Raw genomic sequence first — 13,484 nt, 5'->3', positions numbered from 1 at the left:
CGAGATGCTGCATGCAGAATTATTTTCCTACATTCTCAATTAGCTCCTTAGCATCCAAAAATAAATCACCGTTTGAAAATGGGTAACAACTGCTGTACACAAAGACCAAGTTTTGAGGCTTCAAGCAGAAAAAATACTAAATCGATTCCTACTTGAAGTCTAAATATACACGCTTACATAAACCTTAAAGGTGAACTCCAGTGAGCTGGAAATAAATTCAAGAGAACACTACCGACAAACCTCTCACTGTCCATTACCACTAGCGCGCTTAGAACAGGAAGTTGCTGCTAACAGGAATAAAACATGTAGATTAATTAAAAGGCTTCACCAAAGAGACAAGACTCGGGAAAGGCTGAGACCAACAAGATGCGGACAAGGACGAGTCATGTGCGACTCCAAAGTACTAGCGACACTGCAAACGACTTCAACCAATGTGAAAACAGCACTGTCACCGCATAGGAGGAAACGCGAGGGAAAGCGACCAGGAAGAGAAGTCGGAGTTAAGCAAACGCCTCGGACGCCCCAGTAGAAAACAGCCCGGAAACAAGCTCCCAGGAAGCTCTCTGCAGGCACGCCGATGCCCGGCTCCACCCGCGGGACCTGCACACCTCTCTCCACCCCTCCCGTCCACCAGGGAGGTGGGAGCAGTGCGGGAGAGCTCCGCCCCACTCGCCCGGTCCAAGAGCCGGGAGGGTGCAGGGGGAGGTGGCGCGAGGCCGAGGGAGGGGAGAGCCCGCCCAGGTGACTGGGGCTGGAGGCGGAGACACAGCCAGGCAAGGGGGCCGCCGTACGGCAGGAAGATGGAGCCCCCCAGCCCGTACGGAACCGAGACTGGGGAGGGACAGGGAGGAAAAAGGTGGCAAGGGAAATGGGTAGAGACGAGCACACCACTGCCCCTCACTCCGGGCGGAAGAGTTACTCTCGGGAGGCTTCTTTTGGGGACTGCAGGAAGAGCATGGAGGCCTCGCCCCGAGGCCAGGACTCAGGAGGAAAAGTCCTGCAGGCCCCAGGCCCAGCCTCTCCGGCGGCCCGGCCCGCCCCCTCCCCGCCGGTGGCCCAAGCAGGTGCTGCCCCTCCCCCAGCCCGGCGCCCACTCTCCCGCCCGCCCGGCCTCGCTCCCTGGCTGCTCTCACACCTCCCGGACACCCAGCCTCCCCCTGTCCCCACTCACCTTTCCAGGCGGCTCCGCCGCTTCCCCCCTGACCCCGCCAGAGGCCACAGTTCACACACACCGCCTCAGGTCCCGCACTCACTCGCCCTCACTCACACACAGCGCGACCACGGCTCCAGAGCGGCCCACATATTATGCGTCACTCCCGTGCTACGTGCCCCGCGCGCGGGCGCGCGCGCGCCTGCTTGGCGCGAGGATCGCAGGCAAGGGGCGGGAGAACGCCCGCGCGAGCGGAGGGGACGGGAAAAAAAAAAATCGGAAAGCCCCGAAGATGCCTGGGAAATGAAGTCCCGCGTCCAGGGGCGCGGCCCGCCAGCACCGATCCGCGGACGAGCGCTTCGCCCAGCGCATTGACTGCCGGGATTTGTAGTTTTAAGATTTAATGCGAATAGCTCTGTGCGCCTTGGCCGGTGTGTACTCGGTTCTGCCTTGTGTGTCATTTGAGAACCAGTGTCTTAATTCTCTCTCCTGTCCCAGCGTACCCAGTACACACCAGACTCGGAGCACATGCTTCTAAAGCGCACTGGGAGTCACAGCATCCATTAAACAATAGAAGCTGGTTTTCGCTTTCCATACCTAGCCTGTAGGAATCAGTGAATTATTTATCGTCAGATACGACATGTGAGGCAGAAATGGAGACACCAAAGCCCGTAGACGAGGGCAGAACTGGCCTCGGAATTCATTGAATTCCGTTCATTTTACAGCTGGGAAAAACGAGGCCCAGAGAGAGTGCCTAAGGCCGATTAGTTAAATCCAAAGGCTCTGACAAGAATTGCGGGGGCCATGAAAGATCGCTGCGACTCCACCTGACGAGATCCTGCCCGGTCTTCAAGGCCTGGTGCGGCTGATTCTCCCCTGGGAGTCCTGAAGAAGTTTCTGGTATCTCCCTGATGCCCTCCCAGGGAGGACACAAGACACAGCAAGCTGCGGCCGTGCCAGCGCCCGCACGGGGGACACAGGCTGAATGCTGGCTCCTGGATCCCGTTCCCTATCGGATTCCAGCAGGGACATCGCCCTCCTTCCGGACAACAGCCCTTTGCCCGAACTTTGCCTGTATCGGTAATGACACCTACCACTTACTCTGACTCTACAGCAAGCTTGGTTCTGAGCCAGATGTTTGAGCTCCACTCGCCCGTTAATCCTCACTGCCACCTCACGCAGGAGGCACGGGTTAACCACCCTCATGGGAGAAACCTGAAGCCGAGGAGGTGAATCAGCGAATGCCGAGCTTCGTGGGCTCATACCCGGCCTCTGCCTTTCCTCCAGGGTCAGAAACCGAAACGCATGGGGTTGGCGTGTCTGAGCCTTAGCTGCCTTCCCTTTGTCCGCGTTCTCGGCCCCGCCCCCACTTCCTCACTGGCTGTCCTGAAAGGCAGCGCTCTTGTGGGAACCCGAGGCCTGGCGCCTCTGTTCCTGACACTGCCTCGGTCTTGCCACCAGATGGCACTGCTCTCCTTTGGAAACCTCACCTGGGGCCCTGGGTTGGCGGTAGGTGTGAGGACCCTCAAGGAGAGGCTTGGGAGCAGCTAGGGCCCCCGGGAGGCTAGAGAAGCGAAGCAGGACGCACACAAGGCTGTCTGGCCGCTGCTGCGTGTGATTCCTGGAGCTTCCTCTACCTACGCCAATACCCTCCGCACAGCCACACCTGCAGGTACTCCCAGACCCCACCCCCTCTGTGACAAAGACAGCACCCAGGCCTTCCCAAGTGCACACACACTGCAGCTGTGCTCAGTGCATGTTTCACAGGAGAGGTGCTACGCACACGTGCCCCATAACACAAGCACTCACACCTGTGCCTCAAAGCCGATACTTTCACGTGTAAGCATTTGCAAGCACAACACCACAGGCCAGCACAGCAGGCTTAGTTCTGGCACATTAGTCCTCAGTCACTGGAAAGAGACTTCTTGGCCTCTTTGGTGGGATACGCCTGCATTCTGTCCCATCCTGCTTCGCCTCCCACTCTGATGCTGTGGTTGAAAAAGAGGAATGCCCACCTCAGAGTGGGAAGGCTCGGACAGGAATGCTCCACCTACTCCTTCCCCAGCGGTCCCCGTCTCTGGGGCAGGAAAACCAACAGCACCAAGTCCTCTGGGCCTCAGGCTGCTGCACCACAACACGGGCCCCTGACAACCTTCTCTCCTGATCACCTCCTTCTGGGCTCCCTTGACCTGGGTGCTCTCCCCCTGGTGCCACCCCACAATCCTGTGCCTCCTCCTCCAACTGCTGGGATCTGGGAGGGAAGGGCTGAGAGTCCCACACCCACTCCTCTCCCCCTTCTGCTGGGCAGAGCTGCTACTGCAAATGCCCAGCAGCGCCGCAGAGCTACCAGGCTAGACAGAGAAAATGCCAGTCACCCGACCAGGGCCCTGCCTCTGCCTTCCTCACAAAATGAGTAAAGGGTGGGGAACGTTACCCCATGCCCCCAAGAAGTGTGCACAGTGACCACCCTTGTTGCGTCACTCTTGTATTACAGAGGGAGACACAGACTCCATGAAGACAACAGCTGGAGCTCTTGGGTTGCCCAGTGGCTGCAGGAGGTGCCATCTCCAGAAGTCTATCCCCAACTCCTGTCCCCATGGGGACAACTTCATTGAAGGGCCATAGGCCCAGGTGGGACAGGAAACTTCAACCCCTGGCTCCCGTGTACCCAGCCAGAGACAGCAGCAGACCCACACAGTATTTCAAATAATTAACATGCAGTAGGAAGTTAGAAATGAGCCTGTGTGTGTAAGAGGCACGTAAGGAGGACAAGCTTCTGTGAAAGGAAAGCCTCAAAGACACGCCCTGGAAGCAGCCCGGAAGTTAATACCGTCCTGCTCATACCCCGATAGCTTTGCAGGCAGTTCCAGCCTTCCCCCCAGAGACAGCACCCCAGGAAAACCCTCTGTGCGCAGTGCTGAGGGACCACCCTGCCTGACAATCCTGGATAATGAGACCCTCACAGCCTCCCCTCAAGGCGGGCACCCTAGGAGACTCGCCGCTGCCCCGTGCCAGGTGGACCACTCAGCCCGATAGCACTGAGTGGCTAAACCTTGGGAGGAACTTGACCTAATTCACACTCAGCAAACCCTATGACCTGGAGAGCAGGGGGAGGAGAAGAAGCAGCAGGAAGAACTGGACCCCACCCCGTGTAAGCCTCAGTCTGAATACAGACTGCATGCTCAGCCCTTTCCCCGAGACGGCCTCCTGGCCTACCAAGTGTACTCTCTTCATTGAACTTTGCTGCCTCGCTTGCCACTACTCTCTGTCCCACATCTGAGATATTTCTTGTGCAAAGACAAGTACCCCCAAGCAGCCGATCTCTGGTCACATTCATACAAAGAAAAATTACTCATCACTTAATCTGAAATTCAAGTTAAACTAATTATCCTATGTTTTATCTGGCAACCCTACTCCAGTGCTGCTACTCAGACACAGACCACCCCCCCCCCCCCGCTCCCCGCCCAAGACCTCACTTTAATCATTTCCAAAATGGTAGGAAGCAAGTCAGAGCAGCTGCTGCCCAGTGAATATCAAGACAAGTTCCAGCAATCACAACTCCCTCTCCAGGGGCAGGCATTTGGCCTAGTGATTAGGATGCCCGTGCCCCACACTGCAGTGCCTGGGTTCCATACCTGCTCTGGCTCTTGGCTCCAGCTTCCTGCCACTGTGCACCCTGGGAGGCAGCAGTGTGGTGTGAGTAGTTGGATCCCTACCACCAACATGGGAGACCTGGACTGAGTTCTTGGCTCCCAGCTTCAGCCTGGCCCAGCTCCAGACATCGTAGACATTTGGGGTGTGAGCCAGCAGATGGAGCACTTTCTCTCTCTGCCTCTCAGATAAATTTAAAAGAACAAAAAACAAAACCCCCTAATCCAAAAGCTGCTGGTCTGGGTAATAGAAGGCTCAAATTCCATCCCCTCTTTGACTCCCCTCCAACCCCGCCCTAATGGTTAGGGATGAAAACTGCTCCTTTTAACTGTTGGAAAGAGTTTGGAGAAGGCAACAGCTCAGTGGTTCACCCCAGCTTTAGAGGCAAACAGACCTGGGACCTGGGCCCTGATACTGGTGCTCCCCTTTATCAACTGTGGGATTCGAGCGCAGTTACTTCTCTTCTCTTGAGTTTCGATTTCCTCAGCTGGAAAATGGGAGTGACAGCTCCTTCCCAGGGCTGTTATGAGAAGTAAATGTGATGGGGCTGGTGCTGTGGCGTAGCGGGTAAAGCCGTTGCCTGCAGTGCCGGCATCCCATATGGGTGCCAGTTCAAGTCCCGGCTGCTCCACTTTTAGTCCGGCTCTCTGCTATGGCCTGGGAAAGCAGTGGAAGATGGCCCAGGTTCTTGGGCCCCTGCACTCGGGAGAACTGGAGGAAGCTCCAGGCTACTGGCTTCAGATCAGCGCAGTTTCAGCCAGTTGGGGATTAAATCAGTGGATGAAAGACCAACCTCTCTGCCTCTCCTCTCTAAGTAACTCTTTCAGATAAATAAATAAATCTTAAAAAAAAAAAAAAAGTAAATGTGATAACGCATGTAGTGCCTAGCTTGGGACCTGGTACCCAGTGCTGGAAAAGTCGTCGCTCTTCCTACTTTGAACATTGCTGGCCTCTGGCTGTCCCTGTTGGAGTTCTCCAGGCCTGCAGTTGGCACTCTGGTTGATTTCTCTTCGCTTACAGTACTGTCTGCTGGAGCAGCTCAGGCTTTTCACATTTAGATGAGAAACAAGCTCTTTACAAAAAAAAAAAAAAAAAAAAAGGCACATTTCAGAAATACTGGGAAGTGGAGGAGAGCCTCTCATGGGGCTCACCTGTCCCCTCTCTGTCCTAACAGAGAACTGAGTCAGAGGGTGGAGGTAGAAGGACCTACTCTAGGCCTCCTCAAGCTCTTCAAGGACTATGGGAAGTCAAGATCAAAGAGCCCCTTGGACATGAATGTAGACAAGCTGCCCTCCCCGAGCCACCCATTGCGCCTGCCTTCCCGCTGGGAAGGGGCCTGCGTTGGAGCAAGGTTGCCCAGAGCACACTGACTTTCTCTCGCAGCACAGTGATGCCATAATCACAGCAGCAGCCTGAGAGGGTGGCCAGAGATGGTTTGAACCTGGGCCATCCTCACAATGGATATGCCCCGCACAGAGCAGGGGCTGTAGCATGGTGAGGGTCAAACTCTGTCTTCCAGATACCCCCAGGGCCTGTCATCCCCCTCGTCTAGCTTCCTGTTAACATCCCCACCAACTCCTGGGGCTCTGCCCTTCCAAGAGGTGATGTTCTAGATTGGAGGCTGGGGGACAGGTGCGAGAAGGTCAAAGCAAGCACCCCAGCCTCTTGCCTCGGGTTCTTGGAATTATAAATTCTTCCAGAAGCAAACAGTGGTGGACTCGACGCTGGAGAGAAGGCATATGAGGCTGGCCTCCCGACTCCCAGGAGCCCTGGACTTTTGGCAATGCCTATCTGTAGCCATGAGATGTTTCCAGTAGATTCAAGGATCTCTAGCCTGGCCCATGAAAGGTACTTTGGGACCTGCTGAGGGTGGGTTAGATAAAGCTTCCCACTCTATCTGTTCTTAGAGAAGAGTGGCTTTGTCTAACTGGAGGATGCTGGTCTGACCCCAATTCAGAGGTCAGAGACCCTCCACCACTACCATCTGGAGTGATCACCTGCTTCCTATCCTGGTTATCATGGGCCTGGGCCTCCCACAGATGTTGCCAAGTATCCAGGAGTACCCAAATAGGCATGGAAGCCAAAGTCATCAAGGAGAGGCATGGAGTGGGGGAGGGGTCCTGGGTTCTTACCATGGGGCAGTTCTTCTCTCCCTCAGAGGTGAAGATGTCACTCTATGAAAAATCACATGATGTTCCTGGAGGAGCCTCCCCTGCCCAGCTCTTACCTTATCAGCTCCAGACTTGTCACAAGATAGCCTTTGTGAAGTCACGAGGCTGGCTGCCTCCCCTATAGGACCAAGGGCCAGGGTGACCAAGCACGAGTGGGCATGACAGGAAGAAGGGCTTCAGAGGCAGCACTGGGACTCTGCAGAAGTTCGTAGGGTCTGGAGGACTTGCTGATCAGCCTCAGGTTGTCATGGGAGAGGGGGTCCACTGGAGATCAGAGGGTGGGGATGATTTCTCAGGTCCTGGCCATTGCCAGAAGTTGAGAACAGTTGTGACCTGGGGTTGTGGTCCTTGGCTGTGGGCTTGTCCCTGGAGATCCTAGGGGGAAGGGACCCTGGATCCAGCTGAGTACATACAAGGGTCCTAATCTCGGATGGCTGGATGCTCCATGGAAAAGGAAGCTTAAAACCTCTGAGCCAGGGACCAGATCTTTCCCTCAGTTCTCTCCACCTGTTTCCTGGCAAGCACATGCTACCAAATTCTGATGCAATGGAGAACAGCCATGCTGGCCTCGGGGTACCCTACCTAGTGGATTTCTCAGAGGAGGAAGAGTGTCAGGAAAAGAAACTAGAGTGTCTGGTTCTCATTCTCTCCAGAGTGCAGACCCCCACCTCCTTAGGACCAACCAGGGGAGAAAACAGGAGGGAGGAGAAAGCTTCATTCCATAAAGCGTGGACAATCCATCGCTGGTATAAGAGGTCTGAATGGACAGGGGCACTCTGTATGTGGATGTGGGAACCATGGAGAACCACTTGACAAAAGTCTTGTCTTAAAAACAAATGAACAAAACTACGGGGGTAGGCATTTGGCCTAGCAGTTAAGACACTGCTTAGAATGCCTGCATCCCATAGCAGGGTACCTGGGTTCTAGTCCTGGCTCTACTTCCAATTCCAGCTTCCTGTTAATGCAGATCCTGGGAGGCAACAGGTGATGGCTCAAGTAGTTGGATCCCTGCCACCCACATGAGAAATCCGGATTGAGTTCCCAGTTCCTGGCTTCAGCTTGACCCAGCTCCATCTGTTTTAGGTTTTTGGGGGAGTGAACCAGTAAATGGAGAGAGAGAGAGAGAGAGAGAGAGAGAGAGAGAGAGAGAGAGAGATCTTGTCTACTGGTTCACTCACCAATTGCCTGCAACAAGTGTAGCTGCACCAGGCTGCTGCCAGGATCCTGAAACTCCATGTTAGTCTCCCACAGGGGTGGCAAGGGGTCCAAGCACTTGGGCCATCTTCTGCTGCTTTCCAGGATACACATTAGAAGGAAGCTAGATGTGAAGCAGAGGAGCTGAGACTGGAATAGGCACGCCGATATGGGATGCTGGCAGCACAAGCAGCAACTGTGTTTTTACTTAGGATCTGGGGCTCCTCCATGGACCCTGTGTTGGAGGAGGATGCAGCACCTAGCAGGGATCATGGGCCCACAGTCTGGGGACTGAGTGGCCATGTCCAGCTGTCTCCCTTAAAAGGAGGACTGCTATTCCAGGAAGTCCTGGGGCAGCCTACAACCCAAGAGCCCTGCATCCCAGTCCAGGGCTCTACATTTCCCCAAAGATAAGTACAGACCGGAATGTTGGTAACTTTGGGGGGAGCTGAGCTAAGGCAGCATCCCTCTGCGTCTTGGGGCCTATAGGTCTGGCTCTGGCGTCATTCAGATGTTGAGAATGGCTCCCACCATGTGACTCCTCCAAGACCGAGGAGACCTCTTGGCCACTTGCTGCTGTGTTCTTGCTGTGCCTCCTCTGGGGACTCCTGACGCCTGATCTTTGGAGCCATAGGCCTGGCCTGAGACATAAGAGACCAGAGGGTGATCCTGGGCAAGTTCCCTTATTCATCTCCCACAAACAGGGTTTTACTAGATCTGAGATTTCCAAATTGTGTGTATTAGTAATATTCTTCTGTCATAAGCCCATTTTCCCCTGTGACATCTTGTGCTCCTCTTAGGTAGATAAAAGGACCATTTCAGGTTTGGCCTGCCATGAATCTGTGCCTCTCAAGCCCAGAACCTTGGAAGGGGAGGGACAGGACAAAGAACACCACATTTAGTGGCCACCTCAGATTCCTGCCTCAGCATCTCCCTCAGCACCACTTCTAGTTCCTGGGTTCACTTCAGCTTATGTCCAACCACTGGCACGTCCCTGTCCACCTCTCGCTTCCTCTCTGCTTGCAACTTCACTTCTTTCTTGCAGGCTCTGAAATCAGCCTGCAGGGCTCTGTGGCCCATGCTCACACGGGGGTCTAAGTCAGGAGCGCAAGGACCACCTCTCTGTACCTGAGTCCAGTAGGCAGGGAACAGGAGACTCTTGCTCCACGCCACATTTATCTTTGCCTAACTCACCTGAGATCCCTGCAGCCTCCAGACTTGTTCTTGTCCTTTGCTGAATGCAGGATGTGTTTCATTTCATGGGGCCACCAGCCTCGCCTGAGAGCTGGAGGATGCCCAGAGCAGCCTGGGTGGAGAATAAACATTGCCCTCCCCATTTTCTCCACCCCAGCCCCACCCCACCATAGGATGCATAACAGAGAGAATGCAGGTGAGGTGGACTTCCTATCCCATAAGCCAGGCAGGTCTGGATCCCAGGGGCTTTTGTTCCAAAAGAATCCATGAGAAGCACCATGGCCTTAGCCTATTCTGAGGAGGACAACAAATCAAGAGAGCAGCATAAAGGTGCCATGGCCTTATTGGAGGGCAAGGGAGCTGCACTGTAGCTGGGGTGGTGCAGCAAAGAGGAGCAGAGCTTCCTCAGGCGAGGCCTGCCGAATGGGCAAGTCTACCACAAGGCCTGTCAGTAGGCTGACAGGCTAGTCCAAGGCTGCACCTTCTTCTTCTTCTTTTTTTTTTTTTTAACAGGCAGAGTGGAGAGTGAGAGAGAGAGACAGAGAGAAAGGTCTTCCTTTTTGCCGTTGGTTCACCCTCCAATGGCCGCCGCGGCCGGCGCCGCACCGATCCAAAGGCAGGAGCCAGGTGCTTCTCCTGGTCTCCCATGCGGGTGCAGGGCCCGAGGACCTGGGCCATCCTCCAAGGCTGCACCTTCAAACCCTCTTCAGAGCTTTATGAGCTACCTGTGTCTGGACCCTGTCCCTGCTGGAATCTCCAGGGGTGGGGCACAGGCAGCAGGGTTTACCGAAGCTCCCCGAGGGCACATTTACTACTCAGCCAAGGCAGAGAGCCGCTGCTCTGGGAGGCTTAAGTGAGCATTAGACAGGATATGGGCAAGATGACCTTCACCCTGAGATTGAAGGACTGTTGAGGACTGAGGAAGCTGGTCCTTCTGCTCCTAGAGCTCCCCTCTGCTCCACCATCTCCCATACACACACACCATGCACATGCCAGCAGAACCCCTAATGAGGAGAAGGCAAGATGGAAGGGAAGGAGGCACTGGGCTTTGAAACTTGCCCTTGACCCTAGCTGGATGGCTCTGGCAACCCCTGTGAGCCTCAATTCCTCATCTGTAAAATGGGGATAATAATGCCTGCTCCAAAGGTGGTTGCAAGGAAGGCAGCAGGAAGCACTGGCTCCCAGGAAGGCTCCAGAGACAGAGCTACTGGTAGCAGCAGCAGCTGCAAGCCTGGGCTTTTCTAGTCACCCACCCATCTCCCTAAGTCCAAAGAAGAGAGATTTTCAAAGGCCACATAGCAGCCAGATTCAAACCCCCTTCAGCCTTGCAGGACCACATCACAGCACCGTATTGAGCTTTAGTTCCCCCTCACCAGCAAGAAGCCGGAAGTTGTCACCAGAGCATCTCAAGAAGCAATCAAGAATTATCAGACATCTTTAAAGTACCTGATTGGCTGAGGCTGCGTTTATCCAGTCTGGCCACTTGGCCTCCTATGGACTACTTGTCTCCAGTTCCGTTTGATGTTCCTGATACGGAGAAGGTTCATTACCTTGCTGCCAAGCATGTAGCTACACCAAGGCTGCTACTCTGCCCTGGGGCCTGGGCCTGAGGGTAGGAAGGAGGAGAGCAGGGAAGAGAGACTCTTGGTTTTCTATGTAGGCTCTTTTTGCTCTCTTTGACTTTTAAAAAATTATTATTGAAAGGCAGAGAGAGAGAGAGAGATCAGACTTATCTGCTGAATCACTAATTCACTCTCTAAATGCCCACAGCAGCTGGTGATGGGCCGGGAGCCAGGAATGCAAGCCAAACCTTCCATATGGGTGATAGGAAGCCAATTACTTGAGTCCTCACTACTGCCTCCCATGGTTTGCATTGACAGGAAGCTGGAATCAGGATCTTGAGTCAGGAGTCCATCCCAGGTACTCTGATGTAGGATGTGGGTGTCTTAACTGCTTGGCAAAATGCCTGCCTCCCTATACTCAGTGACTTTTAAGCCGCCCTGAACATGGGCTACTTGAATAAAAATGAGATGATGTTGAAAAGTAAAATTGTATAAGTCATTATACAGTTGTTAAAACCCATGCTCGGCCGGCACCGCGGCTCACTAGGCTAATCCTCCCCTTGCGGCGCCGGCACACGGGGTTCTAGTCCCGGTCGGGGCGCCGGATTCTGTCCCAGTTGCCCCTCTTCCAGGCCAGCTCTCTGCTGTGGCCAGGGAGTGAAGTGGAGGATGGCCCAAGTGCTTGGGCCCTGCACCCCATGGGAGACCAGGAAAAGTACCTGGCTCCTGCCATAGAATCAGCGCGGTGCGCCGGCCGCAGCACGCCGGCCCCGGCGGCCATTGGAGGGTGAACCAACGGCAAAGGAAGACCTTTCTCTCTGTCTCTCTCTCACTGTCCACTCTGCCTGTCAAAAAAAAAAAACATAAATGTGCTCATAGAAAGTACATCACTAGGGGCTGGTGTTGTGGTGTAACGGGTTAAGCCGCTGCCTGTAAGGCCACGGCATCCCCAAAGGGCACTCGTTCATGCCCTAGCTGCTCCACTTCCAATCCAGCTCCTTGCTAATAGATTTGGAAAAGCAAACAGAAGACGGCCCAAGTCCTTGGGCCCCTGCACCCACAAGGGAGACCCGGAAGGCCTGGCTTCGGCCTGGCCCAGTCCTGGCTGGGGAATGAACCAGCAGCTGAATGATCTCTACCTATCTCTTTCCCTCTTTGTCTTATAACTCTGCCTTTCAAATAAATAAATCTTTAAAAAAAGAAAGAAAGAAAGCATATCACTGAAAGTGAACTCTAGTGTAGACTGCAGACTCTGGGGGATGACAATGTGTCAACATCATTGACTGAGCAGCAAATGTACCACTCTGGTGCAGGATGTTGACAATGTGTGAGCCTGTGCATGTGGGAATGCTGCACTTTCTGCTCAATTTTGCTCTGAACGTCTTTTAAAATGGTCTATTTACAAATAAAGTAAAACTGACATATGCAGAGAATGGTACTCACCCTTCTAGGTCCTTATCTTCCTATGGATCCTCTCCCTATAAAATTAGCCATATATATCAAAGTCTGTACACATATTCATGATGCTCCTGGGCCCTTGTAACTCAATTTTGGTGTTAACAGACTTTAAATTCTCAACAGTTAAACTGAGTATGGAGCAGGGCAAGGAAAGGAAATGGGCAGACACTGACAGCCTATTATACATTCAATCACAAGAGTCCCTGATGTTTGCAGCAGACCCTAAGAACCTGCCTTTCTAGCAAGCTCTCAGTTAAGGCCAGAGCTGTTGGTTGGTTTTGTTCCATGCTTCGAGCAACAAGGCACCAAAACACCCACACTGCCTTTGACTCCACTTCTCAGGTGAGCTCCCCCTCTAGCAAAAAGCAGCACTCAGCAAACAGGTGTTACCCTTGACTCTTCTCTTCTCCATTGCCACTGTCAGCTACTAAGATCTGGTGACTGTGACTCCATTTGTCCACTTGTGCCCCCTGCTTTCAGGATAAACCACCACCATCTCCTGCCTGGGGCACTGCAGAATTGCCCCCAGCAGGAAGCAATTCTCAGAGGTCTTTTTTGGACTCCACAGGCAGGAAGCCTCCCTCTCTCCTCTGGGACTCTCTGTCCAATTGCCTCTGCCTGGTTGCTTCATAGCTCTCTGCATCTTTGAAACTTGACTCCAAATTTATGAAATATAGAATCCAACAGGTCCACTTATAATCAGGTATTCTCCCTGGGCCAATCGGCTAATGGGAAGGGACTAAGACGCACAATACAAACCTGGTCTCCAGGCCTCATCCCAGTGGGTGAGTGGTTTTATAAAGGAAAAAATGGGCTAAAAAGACCTCCACGATGCCTAGATCCTTCAGGGAGAAGTGAACCTGTACTCCTCTAGCAATGGCGTAACTACTACGGATTGAAGCCTTGCTACTGGTTTACAAGCTGTGCAACTCTGTCTCTGGGGTCCAAATGGAATTCTCCCAATATTTGTGGGATGAAGTGCCAAGAAAGCCAGGAGATAGGCCTGCCCTTCAGGTTTATGGGAGGCATCAAAGAAGAAGTGGCAATTGGGCTGGGCATTACAGGGAAATAGGTTTACTAGGTGGGAGTAGAGATTTAGCAAGA

General features: G+C 53.6%; 2 protein-coding genes across 5 annotated transcripts in view; one reads left to right on the top strand and one right to left on the bottom strand.

Moving 5' to 3' along the window:
• DCAF1 (DDB1 and CUL4 associated factor 1) overlaps positions 1–7,046 on the bottom strand; it is an 88,606-nt gene extending 81,560 nt beyond the window's left edge. For 2 of the 4 annotated variants that reach the window (XM_051852378.2, XM_070050759.1), the window contains exon 1: positions 1,172–1,421. The gene's annotated coding sequence lies outside the window, so the exon portion shown is untranslated. Of the gene's footprint in view, positions 1–1,171; positions 1,422–5,735; positions 5,874–6,933 lie in introns of those variants that run through there. The other 2 variants (XM_008260723.4, XM_070050760.1) reach the window with 2 other exon arrangements.
• RAD54L2 (RAD54 like 2) overlaps positions 6,724–13,484 on the top strand; it is a 151,328-nt gene continuing 144,567 nt past the window's right edge. Inside the window, exon 1 of the mRNA XM_008260727.4 lies at positions 6,724–7,213. The gene's annotated coding sequence lies outside the window, so the exon portion shown is untranslated. The remainder of the gene's footprint in view (positions 7,214–13,484) is intronic.

Source organism: Oryctolagus cuniculus, chromosome 10 (genome assembly GCF_964237555.1).
Source record: "Oryctolagus cuniculus chromosome 10, mOryCun1.1, whole genome shotgun sequence".
NCBI lineage: Eukaryota > Metazoa > Chordata > Mammalia > Lagomorpha > Leporidae > Oryctolagus > Oryctolagus cuniculus.
The sequence above is the reverse complement of the archived record's forward strand: the minus strand, read 5'-3'. Positions and strand labels throughout refer to the sequence as shown.